Source organism: Equus caballus, chromosome 1 (genome assembly GCF_041296265.1).
Source record: "Equus caballus isolate H_3958 breed thoroughbred chromosome 1, TB-T2T, whole genome shotgun sequence".
Taxonomy (NCBI): Eukaryota; Metazoa; Chordata; class Mammalia; order Perissodactyla; family Equidae; genus Equus; species Equus caballus.
In genome coordinates, this window is record NC_091684.1 from 127,076,970 (window position 1) to 127,092,420 (window position 15,451).

A 15,451-nucleotide genomic window follows, 5' to 3' on the forward strand; every position below is an offset into this window, starting at 1 on the left:
GGAGACACATGGAGCAAGTATGAAGCGGATAGCCTTGCATAGATATGAAGATATATGTCTCCTCCGACACTTCTTTCTTTTTGAATCTCTCTCTTTCCATTATTCCTTTCACCCATCTCTCTATTTATCTCCTCACCCCCATGTCCACTGCAGTTAATTACTGACCTGTCTCTCCAGAGTTAATCTAAGTGCACTTTCCCCCTCCTTTATACGAAAGGTAGCATGCTATTCACACTGTTCTGCGCTTTGTTGTTGTTTTTCACTCCCTAATTCAGGAAGAAGAAAGATTTATCTTTCTTTCCCCAGTGGCAGACTATTCCATCATATGGACACTGTTTTCAATATTGCTTTGGGTTTTTTTTAACCAGTTTTCTTGTGATGGACGTTTGGGTCATTTTCAACCTTTTAAACTGAAAACTACATTGAATAACTTGGCACATATGTTATTTTGCACATGTGCTAGGGCATCTGTGGGATAATTCCCAGAAGTGGAATTGCTGAATAAAAGCAATTATAACTTGGATAGACAGGGCCACAGTCTTCCACAGGGAGTGTTGTACCAATTCCTGCTCCCTGCTTCTGACATCCTCAGGGCAAGGAGGTGGGGAAAGTCAGCCCCTGGTCAAGGCAACAAGGGATGCATCGTCCGTACAAAACTTAAAAGCCAATAATAAAACCAATTAAAACTTGGTGTGCTTCTTTTTGACACCATGAACTGGAAATGGTACAGTTAGTGATAAAATATTTCACTCACCTCCCCCACCCCTGCCAAATCTTTGATTGGCTTAAATTCCAAGTGATTGCTGTGTTACTGTCGATTTTTAATAAGCTACGTGGAATCGTTGGAAATTAATTTGGAGGATTCGCAGTTACACAGTCGGTCCCTGTCAGATTTAGCTGTTAGTGTTGTCGAGGAAGAGGGAAAGTGCCCTAGAATCAGAGTGTGCAGGTCCGTGGGGCTCAATTTGAGGGCAGTTGTGTCTCCAGCTGCCAGGGTCCTACACTGCCTGTGTCTCAACAGTAGTTCCAAACACACACCAGGATAGTGCGGTGACTGCAAAGAGGAAGACACAGAACTCGAGTTACTTCAATGCTGTCCTTCTAGGTGATCACTTAAAGCTTCTATTTGCATTTAAAACAAGAATTTGCAGAAATTAGTCTTAAAAACAGAAACTGCAAGGTTATTATTTGTTACTGTGACAGACCAATGTGTAGATATTTTTTTGTTGATGAAATTAAGAATCATTAAGCCATTATTTTCCGTACCGTAATGTTTCTTCTATTTTTTCTTTTTATCTTTTTTACTGATACGATTCATTATATATGTGAAGTTCAAGAAAAGAAAAAAAGCGACTGCATTTCTTTTCTGACCATAACAATAACTCTTTGTTTCGTTCCATTTTTACTGAAAATAATTCATATATGGAGAGGAGGAGGTAGTTAAAGAATGATCCCAATGACCTCATCAATGGATTCTGTCCTCGTGCGGTAGGTCGTCTGCCCAGCTGAGCATTGGATAATGGCGCCTCAGCCTTGCCCTTTTTTCTGTTCCTCTTCTCACGGGTAAGGGTGGGCATTTTCTCCTATGTTTAAGAGCCCTTTACATTTCCTCTAGTTTTCTAAACTTGGGACACTAACTCTTCAGTTCTTTTACTTGTTCCCTCTCCTTGTTTTCTTCCAGGAAAATTTCACTTAATTAATATCCCTCGAAGCGTGGTACCCAGAACAACGAGGTACTCTCAGTGGCTGATTGTGGAGTGAAGACCAAGACCATCTGCGCCCTTGGCCTGGACACTCTGCTTCAATTAACACAGCCTCAGCACCCATTTTCAGAGGCTTCTCCAACTACTGACTGATATTAAATTTAGAGTCAACCGAACCTCATAGCACCTTTGGATAACCACTTCGCTCAGCTTATAACATCCACATTTCTGTACGTGTGCACTTAGCTTTTTCAACCCAATCAAGAGCATATTCTTTCATGTGTACGTTTTGTCTCGTTAGCTTCATGCCATCATTCCAGCTTGTTGAGATTATTTTGGCTTTTGCCTCTGGCACCTGCGGTAGCCTCTAAGGCTTTCAGCATCACATTAATGGCAAATTTGAATAGTCGGAATCATCTGTCCTTATTCTGATCACTTAAAAAATGGGGCAGTGAATGCCAAGGCCAGAACCTTGGGGGCAAATTAGGAGATGTTTCCCATCAGCCAGCATTATCCCATTCATGAGCATTCTACGGGAATGGCCTTGACATACTTTCTACTACTTGATCATTATTTAGGAAGAAATTATGGAAAACTTAGAAGATTCAGGAAACTATGAAGGGGAAAATAAAATCCCCTCTCCATTTTATAATTTAACATTTTATAATGTTAGCGTTTCTTTGTAATATATACCTGTGCTGTCTAGTAGTAACTCATAGCCCCATGTGACTATTAAGCGCTTAAAAACATGCTTGTCCAAACTGAGATGTGCTGTAAGTATAAAATACACACTGGAGTTTGAAGACTTAGCATGAAAAAATGTAAAAGGTAAAAATCTCACTAATAATTATGTATATTGATTACATATTGAAATAATATTATTTTTGATATATTGGGCGAAATTATATTATTAAATTAACTTGAGTTGTTTCTTTTTACTTTTTTAATTTGGCTGCTAAAAGATTTCCAATTACATATGTGGCTTATTATATTTCTGTTGGACACTGCTACGTATTTTATAATAATAATGTAACAATAATAACGCTACGTACTAACAGTGTGACTCTATCTGAGTGATCCTGAAGGGCCGTGAGGCGGCGGGTCAGCCATGTTCTTGTTTAGGTGTGCGTCTGATCACACGTGCTGGAGGAAGTAACTTAGAATCAGTCCAGTGCCTCACCGCCATCTCAGCCCATGGGACTCCGGTAGAGCTAAGGCCACACCTCCTCAGAGATGCACAGTCATCCGGCTCCAGCCAGTTGGCAGATCCCACTTTCCGTTCAGCACTGGGCATGCGACCCAAGCCAGGGCAATTACAGCTGGTTCCTGGACTTCTACAACTACTGGAGAAGAGATGGACTCTTTGCACTGGGGCGACCCACGGAATAGAAGTCTGCATCTGCTAGTGACTATTGCTAACCACACACGGAGAATGGCCGCCTAAGAAAGAAGGCAACAGAAAAGGAAACAGTGCAAGAAGTAGATGGGGACAGACTACCTTGTTTGGGCACCTGGATACAATCATGCCTAAAGCTGGAAACCTCTGGACTTTTCAGTTACAAGAGTCAATACATTCTACTTCCCATCCCCACCAGCCCCCCTTAATTCGGTTTCAGTTAGGTTTCTCTCACTTGCAACCTGGAGAGCCCTGACTAGTGCATGTGGTGTGAATCTTTTGTGGGGGATCGAATGTTTCAGCTGGTAAGAGAGCCTGGTCCAGCATCTGTAACTCATTGGCATTGCCCCTCTTTACTCCTTTTGCCTATGCTGTTAACTGCTCTGAAGGAAAAAAAAACATTATTTCTTGGGAATTGCACCTCTACCCCCCAACACCATGTCCCAAGCCAACTGCTATACTGATGATGTAAGTCAGGAAAACAAATGTCGTAATATTCTATTGTATTTTTATGCAGTTGTTCAACGTTATCAGCAAAACTAGAGGCTGTTGAAGATATCAGGACATATCCCTTGACCCAGCCAAGGGTCCATTTTTATCTTTACTTGCCCCTATCCATACACATTTCACTCATGTCTGGGTCTATTTGAGATCACGCTATCTGTAAAGAGTGTTTACGATTATTCTGTTCACAGTTGTATGAGGAACATTTCCCCATGTCAAAAACATTCGAGTGGCCAGCCCAGTGGTGCAGCAGTTAAGTGCACATGTTCCGCTTCGGTGGCCCAGGGTTTTCGCCGGTTTGGATCCCAGGTGCGGACGTGGCACAGCTTGGCAAAAGCCATGCTATGGTAGGCGTCCCATGTATAAAGTAGACGGAGATGGGCATGGATGTTAGGTCAGGGCCAGTCTTCCTCAGCAAAAAGAGGAGGATTGGCAGCAGTTAGCCCAGGGCCAATCTTCCTCAAAAAACAAAAACAGAAACATTTGAAAATGTGATTTGTAATGACTGATGATACTCAATTATATTAACGTGGCATCGTTTCCCTCTCCTTTATCCTGTAGAACTGGGGGGACTGTTTCTTAATATCCAGCTGGGTTTTTGATTCTACATTCTAGAGTTTCATTGCTTCGTGAGTGTTAGGTGTGGTTCCTGCAATTCCTCCCTTTTGGATCTTAAAACTTGAGATGAAGTTTTGTAGATGATTAGTTGTAACTTGAAAGTGTGGTATGTTATCCTGAAGGGCACAGAGCTTTATATGTCTATTAGCCTGCACACACATTATACACGCGGTTCTGTTGAGTCAATAGCTATTCAACCCCTCAGGCCCCTCGTGGAGTCTGTTTTATCTGTCGTACATTGACAGTGGCGTGTTAAAGAACTCCCAGGACTAAGGGCAATGCCAACGGGCTTTGTAAAGGCTTTTACTTCTGCACGTCCTCTATCAACCACCGACTTCTAAAATCATTCCAAAGAAACATACAATCTAAATAAAAATCTGGCTTGCTGTCCATGTACAGCTTCGAGAGAAGTCCCCGAGGCTCTCCTTGCAGCCAGAGCGCCACCGCCAAAACCATTCTAAATGGCTGATTGAAAGCAGACTGCAACTGTGATTCTGGGAAATCATTTAAAAGTCAGTCAAGAAATATTTGCTGAGCACCCGTTACATTTTAGGCCATGTGCAGGATTTAGTTCTTCTTTATATGCCTAATTAATTTTGCTTTATATATTTTCATGTTGTCATTTTGTGTATAGTTTTAAGGCCCTTACACCTTTTATTGTTGATTATAACTCTCAGTTTAAATGAATTCTTCCTGCCTATCCACCCAGCATACCAGGTATTGATTTATTTCCTCTCAACTCCCAATATAGCCTTCATTGGTCTGCTTTGTGTTACTGAAGCTAGACTCTGTATGTGGTATGTATTTGCTGCTGCTGCTTGAATGAAGAATTTTTCTTTCTATCTTTATAATTTAAACATTATGCCTCCAAGCCAGTGACTCCTTCCTGTCAGCACAGTCAATATTACCTGACTCCATACAATAACCCTGCTATCAATATAATAACCTTGGTATACACTGCTGGGGTCATCTATTTAATAAATAACCAGCAAATATTTATTGAAGCCCTTATATGGGCACAGCACTATTTGGGAGGAACCTGGGGAAAGTATTGAAAATTCCTTCATTTTAAAGCATTTACTGCTTGTCGGTTCCAATGCCCGAGCATTGAGGATACAAGGTGAAGGCGGCGTTCTGCTTTGACCCTCTGAGGGGCAGGTTGGGGTGGGGAAACAGTGCTCTCTAAGCTCTCTTGTAGCCAGGAGAGCAAAGAACCAGGGGGGACAGAACAGGGGAGAAGGGAAAGCTTCCCTGCAGGAGGGAGCTCGCAAGGCGCCGTTGGCACTCAGGGACAGGGGCAGTTCCTCCTCTTTGGAGTTCTTGGTGGCCAGCACGGGGCCCAGCAGGCAGCAGGTCCTTGGTGTTGTCAATGAAACGATGTACGAGTGGAGTACAAAATCAGGGCATAAATAAAAGTCATAACAGTGTCACACTGCGAATCTCACACCACTTGCTGGGGCGGTGGGATCTGGGCTCTTCCACAGAGGGACATGAGGGCCTCCAGATTGGGCCACACCTGGTCATGTCCCCAGAGGGTGCACTGCCCCATGCCATTCTCTGGAAACCCTTTCCATGACCGAGACATGCAGACTCGACAGGCATACCATGACAGATGATGACCGGTCAAATGTAGTGGGATAATTTGGGCTTTAGAGCCATTCCGTCTTTCAGATCTGTGATTTCAAAGTCAGAGAGTAATACTTGAAAAGTGATTGAGACAGAAAATGGAAAATGTAAAACAAATGACTTGTGCCCGTGTAAGAGTGATTCAGGGACTGCTATTTGTTTTTAATTTCCAGCAAGCTTGCATAATCTCAGTTCCCTTGCCATCAGCTGAAATATTAAGTGTGATTTCATCACATTTATTCCTAGTGATGTTAAATAAAACTGAGAGCTCAACAGCACGTTAATATGCACCCAGAGCGTGGTCTGCAGCTTAACAAACCTAATTTGAAAGAACAGAGCCAGCCTTGATGCCTTAGTGGTTAAACTCTGGCACACTCCGCTTTGGCGGCCTGGGTTGGGTTCCTGGGTACAGAACCATACCACTTGTCTGTCAGTAGCCATGCTGTGGCGGTGGCTCACATAGAAGAACCAGAAGAACTTACAGCTGTGCACAACTACGTACTGGCACTTTGTGGGGGAAAAGGGAAGAAAAAAGGAGGAAGATTGGCAACAGATGTTAGCTTAGGACGAATCTTAACCCTGAAAAAAAAAATCCGTTAAAAAAATAAATAAATAAAAGAACTCAGGCTGTGAGACTTATCTTTTAATCAAGGAGAAGAACCTGGATGTAGTCTCTTGAGCAAATGCATCTCCTTCTTTAAATAAACCTGCATGTTGCAATTCAGCTGTATGCTATAAAAATGCATGCCTCCTAAAGCTTACACTTTAATTTCTAATTCTGTGATCGATACTATACAAACACAAGGCCTAGAGATTGTTTAGATGGAAAATCACAGCATCGCTAAATGTCAGCGATTGAGATGTCATTTCATTCCTCTTTCATTTCACAGATAAAGGATTGGGCCTGGGTGTGAGAAGTGACTGGCCCACAGCAGACAGCTTCCAGCTCTCCATGGCCCAGACAAAAAGAAAAGAAAAGGAAAAAAAGAAGAAGTGATTTGGAGAGCAAGAAGACAGTTCAAACAAAAGCAAGAACAATATAGAGCTTCTAATTCAAACTCTGAAATGGTTGGAAGACTAGATATTAGAGCAATTCAAGAGGAATTTCCCTTTAGAAGGAGTTTATTTCATTTGAGGCCGTTTGTCTTCCTTCTTTAACGCTCTCAAGCATGAATTTAATATCTTTACTCTAAAACAAATAGCTCCTGTGAGGCTCGAAGGACAGGAAGGATATTACGGTCTACCAAGTCCAATAAGATCATTAATTATTTTGCTGACTGGTAAGCACTGGTTCTCTGAGTTGATTGAAAAATTATGGGCTAAATGATACACTTTTCAGCACCTCCTGTGTTATAAGAGTCCATTAACAACACGCTGGGTGGATCACTGGTCCTCGGTGGACACTCTGCCCCCTATTCCTCCGTGCCATCTCTGAACATCTTTCCTTTGGCCGTTCTAGGGGCTCAGCCCTCAGGATTTGTCTGTATTTCCAGGCTCTGGACAAATCTCTCCCTAATCTTCAGTCTGGCTCCTACCTCTTGGTCTGATATTCATTTCAGACTGCCTCAAAGAAATCCACCAGCCCAGGCCCCAGAAGACCTTTTCCTGGGAACTCTGTGCACACCCCAGAAGAGGAAGGTCTGTCTCTCCGAGCTCCACATTCCTCTCCCTAGCTCTGTTCCCAAAACAACTGTTCTAGACACACGTAGATTGCCACAGGGAATTAGTGTAACCGAAAGTTCGGTCTCTGAACCCGATGCCAAGCCGAATAACGAGAACAGAGTCTTGAGTGGAAGAGGAAAGGTTTTTACTATGCCAGGCACAGGGAGCAAAGCAAGGGCTCATGCCTCAAAAATTGCTAGCTCCCCGATGAGGAATGGGTAGGGATTTTTATTTGGGGTTTTGGGTAGGGGAGGGGGCACATGAAGCTTGTGCAGCTTGGTGCTTTCCCACCAGCCTGCTTTTGGCCTTGAAAGGCTGCTTGCAGCAAGGCAGGGGGGAGGGTGAGATAGGAGGATGGCAGGTGGGCGTCCTTCGCCGTTGTCTCCTCTTCTTGTTTGAGGTGGGTTGGAGCACCGGGAGTCGAGGAGTTGAGGTCTGGGAAGCCTCCGCTCCTTGAGACTCTTGAGACAGAGGCTTTCCTGGCAAACTCAAGGACACATGATGAGCTAAACTTTAGCGTGCCTCCAACTCCAGGCCACCTGGGCTTTTAACAATTTGTAGCTCCCATCTAGTTGTAAAGCTCAAAGAGTCCAAGTTTAAAGAAACAGGTATTTACATATGAGTGGAGCTAGAGAAGCAGGAAAGGGGGTGGTGGGTTTTAGTTTTAACCCCATATACACTGGGTTCAATGTGGGGAACTGATATCAGGGCTGATGTTAAGAGCCTGTAACATTAGCAGAGAGGAGATCTTGTTTTCCCTTCTCCTGCAGTGCAGGTACTAACAACCAGAACCCTGAGATGGCCAATTGCTCTAGAATAGCCCATAGTGGGGGCTCGAACACTTACAACTTGGCAAGAAGTCCCTAATGCAACCTCGAGGCATTGTTTCAGGAAAGAGTAAGAAATAACTAGAGGAGAAAGGATGTCTGAATAATCATATGGATTCTTCCGGGAAGAACTCGGGCCCACAAAGGCTCTTTTCCTTTCTTGAAATCAGATAAGAGGACCTCCTCCCACCACAGCAGCAGGCACAGTGCAAGTGGGAAGCAAGTGAGGGCCCCACTGCACTGACTCATGAAGCACTAAGAGCAAGAGCAATTCAGTCAGGGAACTGCACAGTGAAGGCTGAGGGTTTCTGTTCCTGGGATCGTGCTTAGGACACATGCAGACCGAAAGGCTGAGAATGTTCTGGAACCAGACTGTCAGTTCTGACACCACCGGCACATATCAGCTTGGGGAGCAGGAGCAGATAACACAGGCGGAAGAAGAATAATGCAGAAGGATGATCAAATAAGCTGAGGACCAGGGCACAACCAGAACATAGCTGTTGCCTGAACTTCTCCTGGCTGAGAGGAAACTAATTCGCAAAGGAGGAGGAGTGGTGAGACCAACACTGCAGTGGTTTGGCAGCAGGGCCTCAAATGAATTCCAAGTCACCTGGTATAGGCTCAAGCACGGGCTTTATTGTGGGAAGGAGGAGCTTATAAAGGTAGGTTCATGGAGAGGAGGTTGAGGCTGCTCTGTGCTCCCCTGGCTCCCATGGTGCTGAGCAAGGCACTCTGCCTGTGGGGGTGTGTTCCACAGGACAGTGCTGGCCGCTCTTGTCAGGCAGACAAGCAGCCTTGCCAGAGGAGGCCACACAAACCGCGTGGACCAGCAGTGTGGATTTGGGGGCAGCTGCTGGAGCAGTTGCCTGATGATGTGGCTCCAAGAACCTGGAAATCTTAGGCCCCGCGGGAAGCTGAAGCCCTCTATCCTCGTCCTAGTGAGCTCATTGCCTGAGCAATCAGAGTGAGCCCCAGGGTCACTTTCTGACCTTCCCTGTCCCTTGTATCATGGTAAATCAGGGTAGCCACTTACAAGGATGGCAGATGCCAGGCAGGTGACATGATGAAGGACCCAGGTGGGAGAGTATGAGTCCCAGCCGGAGGGCACAGCCACCACTGGGATCTGCATGATTTTTTCATGCGGGAGCGTGGGCCCACTGTTGTCAGGAGTCTGGGTTTTGTAAAAGAAATCTGGCTTCTTGATTTTAAAAAAACTCCTGATTTTGTATGTTGTTAACTGACTCACTTTTTGAACACTTGTGTGAGCCTAATAAAATCATTCATGAGCTGCATGTGGCCTGTGGTTGTCAGTTTTAGCCTGTCCTATAAATTATGCTTTGCAATGTGTTTTAACTCAACAAACGTTTTGCTCATTATTCATTTTTGCAAATCTCATTTTTTTTTTTTTTTTTTTTTTTAGCTGAGGAGATACCAGTCTACTCTTCTGGAATTTCACGGGCTGGGGGGTGGGGGAGGAAGGCCGTATTGTCTAGAGTAGTGCTTTGCAGAACTGTTTTCAAATAAAACGTTGTGTAGCACTACAATATATAAGGCAGATAAAGTGATGAAAAGGTTCTTTCATTTCCATGGTGAAAAGATTTTTTTGTCATCCCCCCCCACCCCCAGATTATATAAATAATACATGTTTCGGGGGGCAAAAATTTTTAAAAATACAAACAGTATGAAGAAAAAATGAAATTCTCTGAAATCAGACCTCCTGAGAAAGTCACTATTACCTTTTCTGTCATCATCCTTTTGTACATCTTCTACACACACGCATTATAGTTTACACAAATGAGAGTACGCTGCATTTCCCGAGGACACCATTTTAAGTGCTCATTTAAATTCTCATTTTGTGTTGCTCACCCCTCCCCTGCTTCTCTTCGGTCTCTCCCCTGTCTCTGCCTCCATCCCTATCCCCAACTTAGTTTAAGAACCTAATATGTATTTTTCCATTCCTCTCTCTCCTTGTCTGTCTTTCTCTCATATGTGTGAGTGAAATCGGATTGGGGATCCTTGCTTTCTAGGAATGAGATGGCATCATGCACGCTTCCCTGCACCTCTGTCCTCACTCAACATGGAACTGACACACAAACTCGTTTACCTGCACAGGACATCAGGACGTCGATGCCCCCCTCCTTACTCACCGTCTCCTTTACTGCCTCTAGGCTTGAGATGGAGGCTTAGGGAGAAGCAGCATCTTGGAGGAACAAGCCAAACCTCCTGGAGGGATCAGGTGACGGAATGTGAATTCAGGCCTCAGGTTCCTGTGAGTGGGAATCAGTGCTCTCAGTGGAATCTGCACTGCTTTCACTCAAGTCTGAATCTTCAGTAGGATTTCTTAGCCTCGTGGCATGTTGTCAGGACAGGAGCATGAGTAAGGAATCACGAGAACTAACTAATGTGGCCTGAGGCAAAATATGCACCAAATATAGGGTGGCAGGACTAATCAATTCCCAGAGTCCCTTCCGGATAATTTGGTGGCATAATGACACTGATGAAGGCTGGAAAGTTTGGAGGATTGCAATGATTAATTTGTGGCCTTCAACAAGTCATCTAACCTAAGTCACAGTCCGCTGTTCTCTAAATCACCCTTACTTCAAAGAGTGGCATGGAGAATAAAATTGAATATACAGACAAAGGACTTTGTCTGACACACTGTCAGTAGGGCACTAAATGCATTTGTGAAGGCTGTGCACTGGACAGCCCCAGGAAGTATTATTTGCATGAACTGTGATGTAAATGGCAACCCCTGGAGTTGTGCAACATGGCGGCCTATGTCATGAACACTCAATCAATGACAACAGAGAGTAAAAATGTGTGCCCTCTCTTTAGCTATTCCAAATCGGCTAAATTTTCAAAACACTAAATCGGCCTCCCAGGCTCTCCTCTTTCCCAAAATTGGAAGTAAGAAAACATGGAAATTATGCTACTTTCAGATATTGTTTACCCACTTAAAAAATTTCTAAAAGGTAATGCTTGAACTAGAGCAGGATTTCCTTTTCGATTGAATCACTTTCTGCATTTCTACACAAAGCCAGACCAATGGACCTCAGGGCTTTCACACCCTACAATGTGTGTGCAAGATGCCGAGTGTCTCCCTCCAAAGCAAAGTGACAAGGGATACATTCAATTGCGCAGACAGAAAGTCTTATTTGTTTTTCCTATCACTTCGTTATACAAGCTCTCTTCTCATCTTATTTAATCCTGAATTGGATGAATAGTAATCTCTATTTTCACTGATGTAAATAAAGAGAGCAAGGCAAAGTTAACAAACTCACCAACACTCATTCATTCATTCAACACATATTTTCTGGCGTTTCCTACTCAGGAGCCAGGCACTGCCCAGCGCACCAGAGATACACTGATAACAGAAGAGGCAAGCTTCTGTCCTCGTCAATCTCCCACTTATGGGCGGGAAGCATACCCAAGCAACACAGCGCATTTACAACATAACAGCAGCGAGGGATCTATTGTTCCTAAGGTCTCTTCTCTTCACTATGAACCTGTGCAAAGTAAACTATCTCAAAGGGACTCTGTGAACTCAAAAATAAGAGGAAGAGATTTCAGTTTGATTTTATTGGTTCTACCTGCTGCCCTATCAGATATCTTTTTTTTTTTTAACACCTAATCAGGCAACTGACAGTGGGCATAAAGCATTTACTGCTTGGGCGATTTGAAAGACGCTCTGAGGAGAGACGCGAAGGACTCACTGACACTTCTAGTGACTTCCAGGGATTGCGGATGTGTGCTGCTGAAGATGCCAAGGGAGATGGATGGGGGCAAATCCAGGAGCTTCACCTGGAGCCGCCACTGCTCTTTGCATGCCTCTCTGCAGATATTGACACAATTGAAATTTCTGTTTCCATCATCCTGCAACTTGGAAAAGGCCTGAAGGGACTTTTCTGCAGGGCCCACTGAACGTGCATGGAAAGATAATCACTGAGACCTTAAAATTCAGGTAAAATCTTCCTCTATTTTTCTTCTTCTCATATCTCATTTCAAGGAGGTACTGGGCTCTGCAAGTCAGATGCTGCCAAAAGCACATGGCTCTGGGGGTCTGCCCCCAAACCTCAGCTCACGAAAGTGATGACACGCAGTGAACTGGAGGCTGAGGGGGAGGTGAGGCAGTGGGAGAGGAGAGTTCTAGACATTGCAGAGGGCGGGCCTGCTTCTTGCCAGTGCCCTGAAGTAGGCGGCAGCACCTGGGAGAGAAATGAAGGCACCTGGGGCAAACCTGAATGTGGGCCTCTGCCCTGGCAGGGGGCTCGTGCTCCAGCCGAGATGGAACACACAGCCAATGCTTCTAGAGACACCACACAGGATGGGACAGTGGCTGTGCTGAGGCTCGTCTCCGATGCCTCGCTCCTTCATTAGACCCTGGACATCATTGCACAAGTCTGGGGGTGACACCCTAAGAAAATTTAAGGTTAATTTTTCCTCAGTTTGGGAAGCAGAGCGTCTGAGGTAGAATTTAGTTTATTTAAAAAAATGTCATAAAAAGCCGGACCCATGGCGTGGTGGTTAAATTCGTGTGCTCCACTTCAGCAGCCTGGGGTTCACCGGTTCAGATCCTGGGCACGGACCTACACCACCTGTCAAGCCGTGCTGTGGTGGCGACCCACATGCAAAACAGAGGAAGATTGGTGTAGATGTTAGCTCAGAGACAATCGTCCTCAAGCAGAAAGAGGAAGATTGGCAACAGATGTTAGCTCAGGGCCAATCTTCCTCACCAAAAAAAACCCCCAAAACCCCCCAAAAACAAAAATCATATATAAGATAGTTTTATGAACATTCGTTTATGCACAAATTCATACTTACATATACACTTACATATACATATGATTCATTCATCTGTAGATCTATCTATAATGGCTACATATCAGACCCTAAGACCTCTGTTCTTGATTCAAAAATGACTAAGAAAAGGTCCCTCAGGGGCTGGCCTGGTGGTGCAGCAGTCAAGTCCGCACGTTCCGCTTTGGTGGCCCAGGGTTCACCAGTTCAGATCCCGGGTGTGGATCTATGCACCACTTGTCAAGCCATGCTGTGGCAGGCGTCCCACATATAAAGTAGGGGAAGGTGGGCACGGATGTTAGCTCAGGGCCAGTCTTCCTCAGCAAAAACAGGAGGAGTGGTGGCAGATGTTAGCTCAGGGCTAACCTTCCTCAAAAAAAAGGGGGGTGAGGTTCCTCACTGTCTGAGAAGAGAAATAGCAAAGTTGACAAGGGTATCAGTTACCTACTGCTGTGTAACAAAACAACAAAATGCAGTGGCTTAAGACAACAAGTATTTAATTAGCTCATGACTTTGCAGGTTGGCAATTTGGGGATCTCCTGGGCTGTGCCATGCTCAGCTGCTCTCTGCTGGACTTGCTCGTGTATCTGCCATCAGCTGCCGGGTCAGCAGCGGGCCAGTTGCTCAAAAGTCAACTCAGCAGCTGCAGTGAGATCCATCTCTACAGGGCGGCTCATCATCCGGGAGGCTGGCTTGGGCTCAATCTCACGGGTTCTCAGGGTTTGAAAAAGGTCAAGATGGCAAGCCCAATGGTAAGACCATTTCACGTCTCTGCTTGAATCAGGTTTTATGCTGTCTCAATAACCAAAGGAATCATAAGACCAGCCTTTATTCAAGGAATGGAGAAAGAATCCTGCCCTTGGAGAAAGGTAGTGCAAAGTTATCACATAGGGATGTGGATGCAGAGACAGGAAGAATGTGTGGCCATTTTCATAATCAATCACCACAAGAAAACACAATCATGTGCGTTCTAAGCTATACCAAAGCGCTCCTTGAATACAGTAGGACACACAGCAGGGGGTGGGAAATTCCACCAGGGGTTGGTCAGGGAGGAATTCAAACAGGAAGTGATACTGGAACGAAATTGAGCGGGATGAGGAGATGGGAAATGGCCGAGTGCATTCAATAAACCCCACATGCTCTCCGGAGGGCACTGTACAGATGAGGGTGGGATGGTGGCCTGGAGAGAGAAAAGTCTGAGGAGATAGGATGAGGATATTGGGGCATTTTTGTTACATTTCTGAACAAGCACACATCTTTTATTCTATTGTGTTTCTGCCGACTCGTCCCTGTCCTGCCTTCTGGAATCGCACAAAACAAGCCTCCTCTCTCGCCATCAGAGAGTTTTCAAGTCCCTCTGAGTAGTCAGGCCACACTCTCTGCTCACCACATCCATTGTCTCAAATCCTTCCTCAAAGGGTTCCACGATTTACTGGTTCCTCTTCTAAATGCCTCCAGAACAGAAGCAAAATCCAAGCCAAGAGAGGACGGCGGGCTTTCCCCAAGAGCCCTCCTAAATCTCCCAGACAGGTGGAGGTCCTGAGTCCACCCTTTTTCGGAGGCCACAATCCTATCTCTTTCTCACTGGTGCCAAGGGGAAACACGCAGAGGGCTAAGGAGCTTTCCGCTAACACTTTCCAGGGCTTGGGACTGGGAAGGTCAAGAACGGGGGCAAAATGCTCACTTGGGAGCAATGGTGCCTCCAGCTGCCAGGACAAACAGTCCAGCTCTGCAGGGGATGCCTAGGATGGTGGAGGCTTTGTGGGAGTTGCAAACCCCCTAAAGATTTCCAGCAATGGGCATGACCCTGGTGACTTGGAGCCCCTGAGCCCTGAGAACTCCCAACAGTCAAAGACCCACCTCTACTCCACTTCCTCCTCATCAGGGTCTCAGGATTATTCTGGGCATTGTGGTCTTTGTAGCAGCTTTTCCGTTAAAGGACACCTAAGGGCACTGTTGGTTTGTGCTTGGCACTCTGAGAATCCGCCACCACGGACGTGGGCAAGCAGCTGTTTCAACTATCACCTTAAGACTGGCAGAGGCCACAGGACACTGGGAAGGAGAGAGGTGAAAGGTTAGGAAAGCCTGGTTGTGCAGGCGACCAGGGACAGACTGACACTAACTTGAAAAGCTGGCCCGAGGTGAAGCGCATTCCACTAGTGAGTCCTGGGCCCGTTTCCGCTTTCAAAGGAGAACGTCTTTTGCCCCATGCTTTTCCCACTGGATTGGAAGTGCCTTTTGACTTATGATATGAAGGAGCCTCCAAAACCTCTTGGGGTGCCTGATGGGTCAAGGAGGACTTGCCTCAGCCCAGTCTG

At 45.3% G+C, this 15,451-nt stretch overlaps 1 protein-coding gene across 9 annotated transcripts in view; it reads right to left on the bottom strand.

The window, feature by feature from the left end:
• Positions 1-13,609: 13,609 nt before the first annotated feature.
• The window catches only part of LOC111771883 (protein FAM170A-like), a 141,278-nt gene continuing 139,436 nt past the window's right edge, over positions 13,610-15,451 (bottom strand). For 4 of the 9 annotated variants that reach the window (XM_070232105.1, XM_070232095.1, XM_070232113.1 and 1 more), the window contains 2 exons: positions 14,994-15,185; positions 13,610-13,986 (listed from right to left, as the gene is read on the bottom strand). The gene's annotated coding sequence lies outside the window, so the exon portion shown is untranslated. Of the gene's footprint in view, positions 15,186-15,451 lie in introns of all 9 variants that reach the window. The other 5 variants (XM_070232093.1, XM_070232123.1, XM_070232101.1 and 2 more) reach the window with 4 other exon arrangements.